Source organism: Bidens hawaiensis, unplaced genomic scaffold, assembly GCF_021521415.1.
Source record: "Bidens hawaiensis isolate Kalapana, Puna unplaced genomic scaffold, B.hawaiensis_p1.1 tig00014902_1, whole genome shotgun sequence".
In the NCBI taxonomy this organism is placed as follows: domain Eukaryota; kingdom Viridiplantae; phylum Streptophyta; class Magnoliopsida; order Asterales; family Asteraceae; genus Bidens; species Bidens hawaiensis.
This window is the reverse complement of record NW_027492320.1, coordinates 199,774-211,366: the sequence shown is the minus strand read 5'-3', so window position 1 is coordinate 211,366 and position 11,593 is coordinate 199,774. Positions and strand designations below refer to the sequence as shown.

The 11,593-nt window shown below is 35.4% G+C and overlaps 2 pseudogenes; both read left to right on the top strand.

The window, feature by feature from the left end:
• Positions 1 to 1,893: 1,893 nt before the first annotated feature.
• LOC143548054 (putative pentatricopeptide repeat-containing protein At3g47840 pseudogene) lies at positions 1,894 to 4,014 on the top strand (annotated as a pseudogene).
• Positions 4,015 to 7,656: 3,642 nt separating this feature from the next.
• On the top strand, positions 7,657 to 9,826 carry LOC143548053 (protein WHAT'S THIS FACTOR 9, mitochondrial-like; annotated as a pseudogene).
• Positions 9,827 to 11,593: the final 1,767 nt, after the last annotated feature.

The following is an 11,593-nucleotide window of genomic DNA, read 5'->3' as shown; positions in this document are numbered from 1 at the left end:
ATCATTAATTAAAAATGATATTTTTCGGTTAATATTATTGAAATACGAATTATGTTTTATTTTTGAGTCAAAATCGATCCAAGTTCACATATAAGATGTGATTATGGCTGAGGTTGAACACATTTGACCGATTCTTAGTAACTAGGCGGATTTACAGAAACTCACCTCGACGACATATTTTGTAGCGAGTATTCGGCCTTATAATCTTAGTTTTACAACATTGGTCAAAACAACAACAATATTGTTTTGAAGTGTAGTATCATGTTCATTTTAATTAACTCTATGCCGAGTGTTGTGGAGTTTTTGTATGTGTTATACCTTGGCCACGCAGGATATTAGGCGTCAAATACCGATTCAATCAAGTGAAAGAGGGTGCCATCTCTTCCACATCATTCCAGTTAGGGGTGTTCAAAACTATCCAAATCCGAATCCGTATCCGAATTATCCGACTATCCGTATCCGAACTATCCGAATTTTCGGATATCCGAAAATTCGGATATCCGAATCCCGGATATCCGATAATTTGGATTCGGATATCAGTTTTAAGATTTTTCGATATCCGAACTATCTGATATTTTAATTTTAATATTTTTTAATTTTATTTTATATAACATAATTAAAAAAAAAACCTAGATCTGCTAACATAACATCAGTGCCTCTTCTCTTCTTCTCTTCTCTTCTCTTCAGCCACCATCGTCCTTCAGCCATCGTCGTCTGTCAGCCACCGTCTCCAGCCACCACCATCGTCCGTCTCCAGCCACCACCATCGTCGTCTCCAACCACCATCATCGGCCGTCATCTCCACCGTCGCCACTGGTCTCCAGGCATCATCAGTCCCTTCTGGTTTGTTTCATTAACAAAGTAATTAAAGCAATTAATAATTTAACAAATATTACAATAAAAAGTAAGTAATTATAACAAATATACACCCATTGGTTGACCAAATAGATATTAAAGTACTAAAATAAAGATTTGGTTTAAAATTCGATACTGCTGTGCTTAATACTTTTCATAAAAGGTTAAAGCCATTTTACTCTTATGAATTAAAAAGAAATAAATTGGTTTATAAATTGTTATTTGGTTGTTATATGTTTGGTTTGTTGAATTTAGAACTTGAATTCTTAAGATGATGGGTTGTTTTTTTATTATTAAAACAGTTTTTGTGTTTTTTTTTTGGGATATTCGGATATCCGACCCGGATATCCGAAGTTTCGGATTCGGATAGTGGTTTTCACTATCCGAATAGTGGTTTTCACTATCCGAATTGTTCGGATATCCGGTTTCGGATATCCGAAAGTTTGGATATCCGGTTTTGAACAGCCCTAATTCCAGTGGGGCCGACTAATTCTCCTTTCCCAATTATTAAACCGTTGTGATTAGATGCAAGTTATAACTTGTTAACTAACCTCCTCCATTATACATGATTTATGAATTAATTAATGTTCATCCCCTTACATAATAATGACGTGACATTACATTTTATTAATTAGTCATTTTTCACGACAAATAGGGCCTCATACATTAAAAAATATTCACCATTTTGGCTCGACGCTGAAAACCTAAATCCATCTCACTCAATGTCACAACCATCATTTTGATTTTAGATCCTAGTTTTAATTAACCATAATATTTTTGCTATCTAAACCTAATTTTTAATTTTTACTTTTCTTTTCAGCATTATTCTTTTTAAACTAAGATCAAGTTAGACATCGCTGGTGGTAACGGGTTCGAATCCCATGTAAATCACCACCGGGTGAATTGGGCCTTACGACATTGAATTCCTGAAAGCTTTCTAGAGGTTTAGCTAGTACTATTCTTTCAGTCTTTAATCATGTATGCAAAATAAGTTGACTAGCCATGTATAAATCCACTCGAATCCGTATCATTAGACCATACACAACCTCATACATGCCTTATACTCAAACAATCAAACACCCATCAATTCAACAACCCACAATGCTACCCAATTCAACATGTTCCAAATCAACACTGAGCTCAAAAACCTTGTGAAATCAGGTAACTTGAGTCATGCACGCCAACTGTTCGATGAATTGCCTCACAGAGATGAAGTCACATGGACCACCATCATTTCCGGCTACGTAAAGTCCTCAGATCCATCCGAAGCGTTATCGTTGTTTTCCGCCATGTGGGCTAGTCCCTCGCAACGAATGGACCTGTTTATACTTAAGTTTAGCACTCAAAGCATGCGCGATAATATACAGGTCTAAACGAGGCGAATCGCTTTATGGGTATTGTGTGAAAACTGATTTTGTGAGTTCAGTTTTTGTGGGCAGTGCTCTTTTGGACATGTATATGAAAACCGGGAAAGTTAACGAGGGTTGTAAGGTGTTTAACGAGATGCCGATAAGAAATGTGGTTTCTTGGACTGCAGTTATAACCGGGCTGGTTCGTGCTGGTTTTAATATGGAGGGGATTTCATATTTTGCTAACTTATGTAGAAACAATATGACGTATGATTCGTATACTTTAGCTATTGCGTTAAAAGCGTGTGTTGACACGTGTTTGATCCGCACGGGTAAAGAAATACATGCGCAGACATTAAAAAAAGGGTTTGAAGCAACTTCATTTGAATACTCTTACAACAATGTATAGCAAGTGCGGGAAAGCAGATTATGCGCTGTATTTATTTGAAAAAATCAAAACGAAAGACGTGGTTTCGTGGACTACGATAATCACATCGTATGTTCAAACGGGTCAAGATTACCAAGCGGTTGAAGCGTTTTTGCGTATGCGTGAATCAAAAGTTGTCCCCAATGAGTACACTCTTGCAACCGTTATTTCTAGTTGTGAAAATATCGGAAATTTTAATTTGGGTCAACAGTTTCATGGTCACGTGTTGGCTAACGGGCTTATCAGTTGTATGTCGGTTGGGAACTCGATAATGACGATGTATTCAAAATGCGGGATGTTACGTTTATCTTTGAATGTTTTTGATGAAATGACCGAAAAAGATATTGTTTCGTGGAGCACGATAATTGGTGGATATGCGCAAGGAGGTTATGGAGAAGAAGCTTTTAAATACCTTTCATTAATGAGAAAAGGCGGACCGAAACCAAACGAGTTTGCATACTCGAGTGTATTAAGTGTATGTGGAAATATGGCGATTCTTGAACAAGGTAAGCAAGTTCATACTCACTGCATTCATGTCGGTTTGGATCATACAGCTATGGTAAGAAGCGGTCTAATTAACATGTATTCAAAATGCGGGTGCGTAAACGAGTCTTTAAACATATTTAACGAGGCAAAGCATAACGATATAGTGTCATGGATTGCGATGATTAACGGATACGCTGAGCACGGGTCGAGTCAAGAAGCGATAGACCTGTTTGAGCAGCTTGTTAAAGTCGGTCTAACACCCGACGCAGTCACATTCATTGGTGTGTTAACTGCATGTAGCCACGCCGGTCTAGTTGACCGGGGCTATTATTACTTCAACCAAATCACAAACTACAAACTTAGAGTGTCTAAGGAACATTATGGCTGCATGATTGATCTCCTTTGCAGAGCGGGACGGTTACGTGAGGCTGAAAACATGATAACCAGCATGCCATATAACGGCGACGATGTGGTATGGTCAACGCTTTTGAGGGCGTACAGGTTACACGGGGACGTTGAGTTAGGGGTGCGTGCTGCGAGAAGGATACTTGAAATGGACTCGAACTACGCGTCGACGCATATAATGTTGGCGAATTTGTATTCGGTTAAAGGTAAGTGGAGGGAGGCTGCAGAAGTGAGGAGAGTGATGAGGGTAAAAGGGGTTATTAAGGAGCCTGGATGGTCTTGGATTAAGATTAAGGATAGTGTGTTTGCATTTGCAAATGGTGATCATTCAAATGCTCAATGGGTAGATATGTGTTGCATATTGGTATTGTTGTCTTTAAAGGAACAGGTGTTTGTTAATGGAGAAAGTGTGTTATTTTATAATGTAGATGAAGTTGAGGAGGAATTTTGGTAGTGAGATTTTTCAAAAAAAAATTGTTGTGAAATGAAATGAGGTTTAATTTAGAATGACATGTTACTTTTTGCTAACTTTTGTCACATGTTTTATTTTCTTAACTTTTTGTCACATGTTTTATTTTCTTAATAATTTGTTATTATTTTGAGTAAAGTGTCATTTTCGTTCTTATTGTTTGACAAATAATGTGAATTTAGTTTAAAAAATATTTTTTTTTGCACATGGACCATCCACGTTTCCCGATTATTGCCAATTACATTCAAATCACTAACCCCGTTAAATTTAATCGTTAAGTCAACTAATATTTCACCAGGCAGTGTTCTAAATCTCTTTGTTGATAATTTCATGAAATATATTAATAAAAAATAATGTTTTATTGCATTATTGGCAGGCTAGTGACAGGTTTAATATCAACTCCCAACTTGAGCATCTGCAAGCTAAGTATGTAGGAACAGGACATGCAGACATGAGCAGATTGTAAGTTTTTTGTGTTAATATTTTACAGTTTCATGTTATAGAAATAGTGACTTTTTCATTATGAAAGTAAACCCGTTTATTTTCTTGTTTTCTTGAAGTGAATGGGCGGTTAATATCCAGCGAGACAGCTATGCTTCATATGTTGGTCATTATCCTATGCTCGCTTATTTTGCAATAGCGGAGAATGAATTCAACTCTTCTATTATTATTTTTTTATCTTTCAATATAGGGTCATTCAGATAAATGTGATATGGATTCTGTATCGGTTTTATTCGACCTTTTAAGTAATACCTGTTTCCTGTTTCTCGAGATTATTTGCAGATGGTTTAATTTAGTTTTTTTTTTGTTTCGCAGAAAATGCTGTTGCCGTGTGGACTTCCACCAGAGAGAGAAGAAGACTAAGGACATCAAGTTTTACATATTTGGAGATTTAAGTTGTGTTTTATGGATGCATTATTGACTAATGTGAGAGATTTAAATTGTGTTTTATGAATGCATTATTGACTAAATGTGAGGATAATTAACATCTCTGATTCTCTATGATATTGATGTTTGTGATATTGAAGTATGTGATCTAAGTTATCTTATGCATTTTGATAGAATATACACTAAAAATGCTTTGTTTAGGCACATGTTAACCGCTGATATTAAGACAGTCCTAATTTCATTTTCCACATTATTCATGCTTCTGCACATTACCATCAGGACAACTTGATGGTACAAAGCAACATGATTTGGTGTCGGGGTTGTACATAATTAACCTTGTCTCATTGAAGTACAAAATGGCATGTGAATTTTGTTTTATACCAGTCTACAAGGACAATTTGTTATAACTGAATATTATACTAGTCTGCCAGTACAATTTTGTTATGTTCTTGATTTTGGTTGAAGTTCCCAGCCCTTTTACCTTTACACACAGTATTGTATTCGGTTTAATCCGGTATCGACCCGATAATAATTGAATGCAAAAGCCCCTAAAGCCATCAACTTAATTTCTTTGTTTTGAAATAAGCAATTTTGATTTACTTATTAAAGTCACTTAGAGCATCCACATTAACGACACCAAAAAACATGCCTAATAATCCACCACATCATAAAAACACTCGAACCTCACCCAATAAGAAATCCTAAAATATCAAAAAACATTATCATACCATCACCACCTTTTACATTATCTTTTTTAATTCAAACCCCCCCCCCCCAACTTGGGCCCACCACATGCAAAAATGTATGTTTTTGGTAGTTCTTGTGGAAAAACTCCACTAAAAAATGCTTGCAAGAAACTACACCCCGGTTCACGAGTCGAGACCGAGTCAAGCCAGGGTGGTTTCAAGCTAGAGATGGAATTAAGCGAGACAGCTCAGCTAGGTTAGAACTTGATTTTGAAGTTAAACGAGCTTAAGATCGAGCCAACGAGCCGAGCCATGACCCAAGCCGAGCTTTGGTTGATTTTGATTCGGTTACAAAAATGAGCCAACTCAGCTCAAGTTATTTCAAAACTAATTTTTTTAACTTGTTTTTATCTAGCGAGCCACAAGCTCGAGCTTAGAGCCGCGAGCTCTTTAAACATCATATAATCCCTTACTAGATATGCTTTAATGTCGCTTAACAATATAAACATCAAAAAAGGAAAAAAAAAAAATCAAATACAAAATCCCACCGTGACTATTACACCCTAGCTTATCCCCAAATTTATAATTTAAAATATCTATTTTTTTTTATTAATGCATTACTTGATTATGAATCTTCTGTATGAGCTATATGCCTTTCATAATTATGCCTAGTATGATATATATATATATATACACACACATATATATATATATATATATATATATATATATATATATATATTTACAGTTGTAATATTCCTTTTGATTCTTTACTAAATTGTTCCAATTACAATAAAAAGCAGGTAAGCGGGATGAGTTTTACTTTTCACTTGGGTAATCATTTTGTCAAGTATTCGTCTAAATACGATTCATGTTCGATTTCAGATACATGTCATCTAACTATGCTTCGGGTTGCAAGTTGACTAAGAAATCAGATGTCTTTTCTTTTGGAGTAGTTCTTTTGTAACTAATCACAAGAATTTGTGTGCATCTCAACCGTTTTGGCACGTCTGTTTGGCCACGTGTACTATTAGTTCGTTAGTTGATTATTGAGATTTGCTTATATCTTTCGGTAATTTCATTCCATGTCGAATCAAAATCGGAAGTACATTGTTCAAAGAAGAAAAAATGTGCAAACTAAACATATGAAAAGTTAGAAAAAGGGCATGTTATTTTTACTCTGTTTTTGGCTTCCAAAATGGTTGACCGCCACTGGTGGCGTGAATATAGATCTTAGCTCATTTGGGTCTTTTGTGCTTTATGCAAACTTGTGATAAAAAAACTAGCAGCAGCAACATTAACATTGCAGATAAATTAAGAAACAGGAAAAATTCACTAGTGTGTTATATTCTATTTGTTACTTTCTTGGGAAATCGTGAACAATCAATTTTGTCTTGGCATTCTTACTAATGATTAACAGGGGCGCAGCAATGATGGGACCTAGGGTGGCCCTGCCACTGCTGTTTTCTCCGTTAGTAGAATAAATTTCACAACTTTTTTTCGAAATTTTTACAGTATTAAGCGCGATCACCCCAACGTATTTTTTCAAAATGCTACAGGTCACCACTGTTTTTTTTTTAAATATAATACCTCATCGTTTTAATTTTTTATAAAACCTTGCAATTTTTATAAACAAAAGTTATAAAATAATAATGGGATAATAAAAGCATTGTTTTTGTAAAACTCAAAGTTGAGGGAGCTACTTGTAAAAGCCAAACTTGTTTAAACAAAACAAAACAAAAAAAGAACGGGAAATATAACTTATTCCCTCACCCTGCCACTGCTGTTCCTACCTAGTCCGACCACCGTCCGTCGCCTGCCGTCCGCCGTTCACGCCACCGCCTACCGCCGACGCTCAGCCTTGGTCAACAAGGTAATACTTCATCTTTTTGTTGTTGTTAAACATTTTATTGGATTTATATTGATTAGTGTTTAAGGATTATAAAATTAGGGTTCGTAATTGTAGAATTGGGGAAATTGATCAACTAAACTTGTAATTAGTATTGTATGGTGAAATTTTACTTTAACTCACCATATTGAATCTTTTTAATTAGGTAAATTATGAAAAAGCAAGAGACTATATATTCTTTTTTCAAAAAAAGCGATGATGATCCGAACTGAACCACCAACACGAACCAAATTGTCGTTGGAAATTTTTTGGGTCCGTGACTTCAGTCACCGCTGTGACGAAGCCCAAGCTTCGCTTATTGATTAAGCGCTCATTTTTACGGATTGTTTATGAGGTTTAGGCTTAGTTCAATCAAGTGAATCGATTAGTCTGCTAATTTGTATTTATATACATACAAATCAACACTAATCCATTCACTTGATTGAACTAATCTTAAAGCATTATCAACAATCTGTTAATGCGAGTCCTTAAACATGGTAAGCAACTAAGCATGTCAAAATAAAAGTGATGGTTCATGATTTCCTTAAGAACGACACAATAAACAACAACCATGATCTGCTAGTATTTTCTATTTTTTTTACTTGATCTGCAATATTATTGATCTTGTTGTGAAGATCTGTCTTTTTCCATTGTTCTGCTATCAGAAGTATCATTACATGTAATTTTTAATGTTTTTTAATATTTTATTACCAACTATTACATATATTTATTTGAATATTAAAGTAATTTAAAAGTATCAATTATTACCGGAAATGGTTCTACTTAGTTTAACAACCCGCAAATGATAAAGGAGATAAACATTGCTCTAATTTCAACATTGAATTGCATGATTTTAGAAGATGCTCCGTTCGATTTTGGGCTGTCGATTTTCCAACAACCACCATCGCGTATTATGGTTTAGATATATCCAAAGATACAGTTTAGTTAGTGTAAAACTAAAATGGGTAAAGGATAGAGTGCTAGATGGAGTTGTGACAGGCGAAAGAGAGCTCAGAGCCGCCTGGATTATCATGTCGATCATAGCAGCCAACCCTGACGGTTGCCTCCCAATCTACCGCCTCGCTGGTCGCCAGAGAGGCCAATTGGGTCTCCCCCATGACCTTAAAGTTTCAACCTTTATAAGAAAATACCCAAATATATTTGACGAGTTTCATGTTCCCGATAGTGGTGGCACTCTTGTCCCATGGTTTAAACTAACCCCGGATGCTATAACGCTAAATCAAGAATATATTCAAGTTTTTCAAGAAAATCGTAAAGATTTTCTTGATAGGGTTTGCAAGCTTCTTATGCTTACTAAAGACATGATTCTTCCGATACAAACCATAGATTAGTTAAAATGGGATTTAGGCTTGCCTCATGATTATGTCGATTCGTTTATCCCAACTTACGAAGACGTTTTCTCCTTAACTCGTCTGTCTAACGACCGTGCTAGTTTAAAGCTTCTATCTTGGCATAAAGAGCTTGCGGTCTCTCAACTTGAAAGTGATGCAATTTCACAACAAATGGAAAAGGATGTAATAACGGGTCGGTTAAGTTTTCGTGTTGGGTTTCCAAGGGGATTTGGGTTAAAAAGGAAATCTATCGAGTGGTTAAAAGAGTGGCAAACGCTCCCGTATACTTCACCGTACACGGATTCAAGTCATTTGGATTCACGAACCGATGTTTCTGAAAAACGAATCGTGGGTGTGTTTCACGAGCTTTTGCATCTTACTATTCAAAAGAAAATCGAGCGACAAAATGTTAGTAATCTTAGAAAACCTTTAAATCTTCCTCAAAAGTTCACTAAGGTGTTTGAGCGACATCCGGGTATTTTCTATATTTCCAAAAAGAACAACACGCAAACGGTTGTTCTTCGTGAATGCTATGATCGTGATCGCCTTGTTCACAAACCCGGTTTGTGAAATTAGGAGTAACTTTGCATGCTTGATGAAAGAAGGGTTTCTGGGTAGAAGTCGAGGGTTGTATAAGAAACGCGCTGACGCAAATTCAGGTGAAAATGATGAATTATGTCATGTTTATGAGGTTGAATCATGTGAAAATGAAGTTGAATCCGAAGAGGAATCTGAAGGTTATATGTTTTCAGAATATGAATCGGATGAAACTAATGAATCTGCATGGCTTTTCAAATTATGTGAATAGCATTATGGTGCTTGCTGATGATGCAACTTATGTTGAAGTGTTGAGTGAATTATATGATGCATAATGGTTGATCTTTGCATGTAATTATTAGGTGTTTAGAGATTGTATTAGATAGAAATTTATAAATTGTCATTACATGTGTCATGCTTAAATCATCTTTCATCCCATTATCTTGTATTCTCTCATATAACTCATTAACTTATATTTTGGTGGTTAAATTAGTGTCACCTTTTAATTTTGTTTTTATTACAATTACTAAATTACCCCATGATCAAGAAAAGATATTGAAATTGGTTAATTATCATTATGTTTAGTTATGATATATTGGTTTTTATTAATCTCAACTATTGTCTTTTGGTTTTTGCCGGTCCCAACTAACGAATTTATTGTTGATGGTCCCAACTTTTAACGTATTTGTTTATAACGGTCCGCGACTAATAAAATCCTAACGTCGTAAGTTACAAGTCGTCGGAAAAATGTTTTTGGCCGGAAAAGTCACATTTTTTGCTGGAAAGAATTATTGGTCTTGATTTTGGTATATATAGCAAAAATGCCAACACGTTGCCGCGGGTTCACACAAGTTATCCTCTCATATTTGGTTTGTAGTGTTTGATGTGGTGTGTGATGAATTATGAATCTGAGCGGCAATTGCTATAGCAAAACTTATATTCGATGTAAATTACGATACACAAAATATCATATCATCATAAAAAAAATATATTAAACATAATTACGTATTTTAAGTTAACAAGCGTGATTGAACCGGGCCCGTTAGAAGTTTTGCCCTTTATAAGAATTAGACACCACAGTTTGGAAAATGATCACTTTACATAAGAAAGAAAAAAAGGTTACCTCAATGTTTCTTCACCAAATAAACATTAAATGGTTAAATCAAAACACAATACAAACACGACACAATTTTTAATGGACATAATTACAGAAATTGCCCTTTATGTTTGTACCAAATTGCACTCATTGTTCTTTATCTTCAAAATCGATACATTTTATCCTTTACGTTTATAAATCTAACAGTGTTTGTCCTTTAACCTAACCCGGTTAATTTTTCTTGTTAAGTCATGTCATGTGACTTGCGCATGAGGGCAAATTAGTCAATACCTATTCAGTTAAATATATTTTAATAATCAAACAATATCCAAATTAAAAATAATAGTAATAAATATGTAGTGTAAATGTAATTATTAATAAACTAGTAGGTACAACCCCCGCGTTGCGGGGGTACATGACAAATTTGTTTAAAAAGATTCCGAAAACTATCATACGCCAACGCGAGACAACTCACAACTCTAGCCCGACATGACCGGCATACCCCATCAAAATAATTAAAAAGACATTATATTTTAGCATAAATGCCTAAATTTTAACATTGATATATGTACACAAAAATACATCAACTCAATTACAAAGTTTGTTGTTCTTCCCAATATTGTTATCAACCATCATATTTACAAATTCATATCCTTCTATTTTGAAACAGAGAAAACGTGTCAAGATACCTAACACAGAACAATGGTTATCCAATCTATTTATTGTAATAAAAATATGTTATCTACGAAAAAGAGCTCACAATATTAGAAAATACTCAAGGCTCATATATCCGCCATGGTTGCAACTTAAGTTGCCATGTCAAACAGTGGGCCCTCATCACATCCTTTATATCTAACCAAGAAAGGCTCAGGTTTCCACCATGGCTGCAACATAAGTTGCAATGCTAAATAGCGTACTCCAGCTTCATTCCTCACCGCCTTGACAATACATCAAATCGAGAAACCAAGAACAACAAAAGACACCAGGTGATGTAGCTCCGAGACCGTCGCTCCCTGTTCATCATCGGCTCATTACCATGGATGGTCGTGTTAATTTAAGCTTTTGCCGCCACATAGACAGCTTGATATTGTTATCCCCAAGCCACACCAAAGACCAAAGGATCATCACAGCCAATTCAAACCGATAGAACAAATT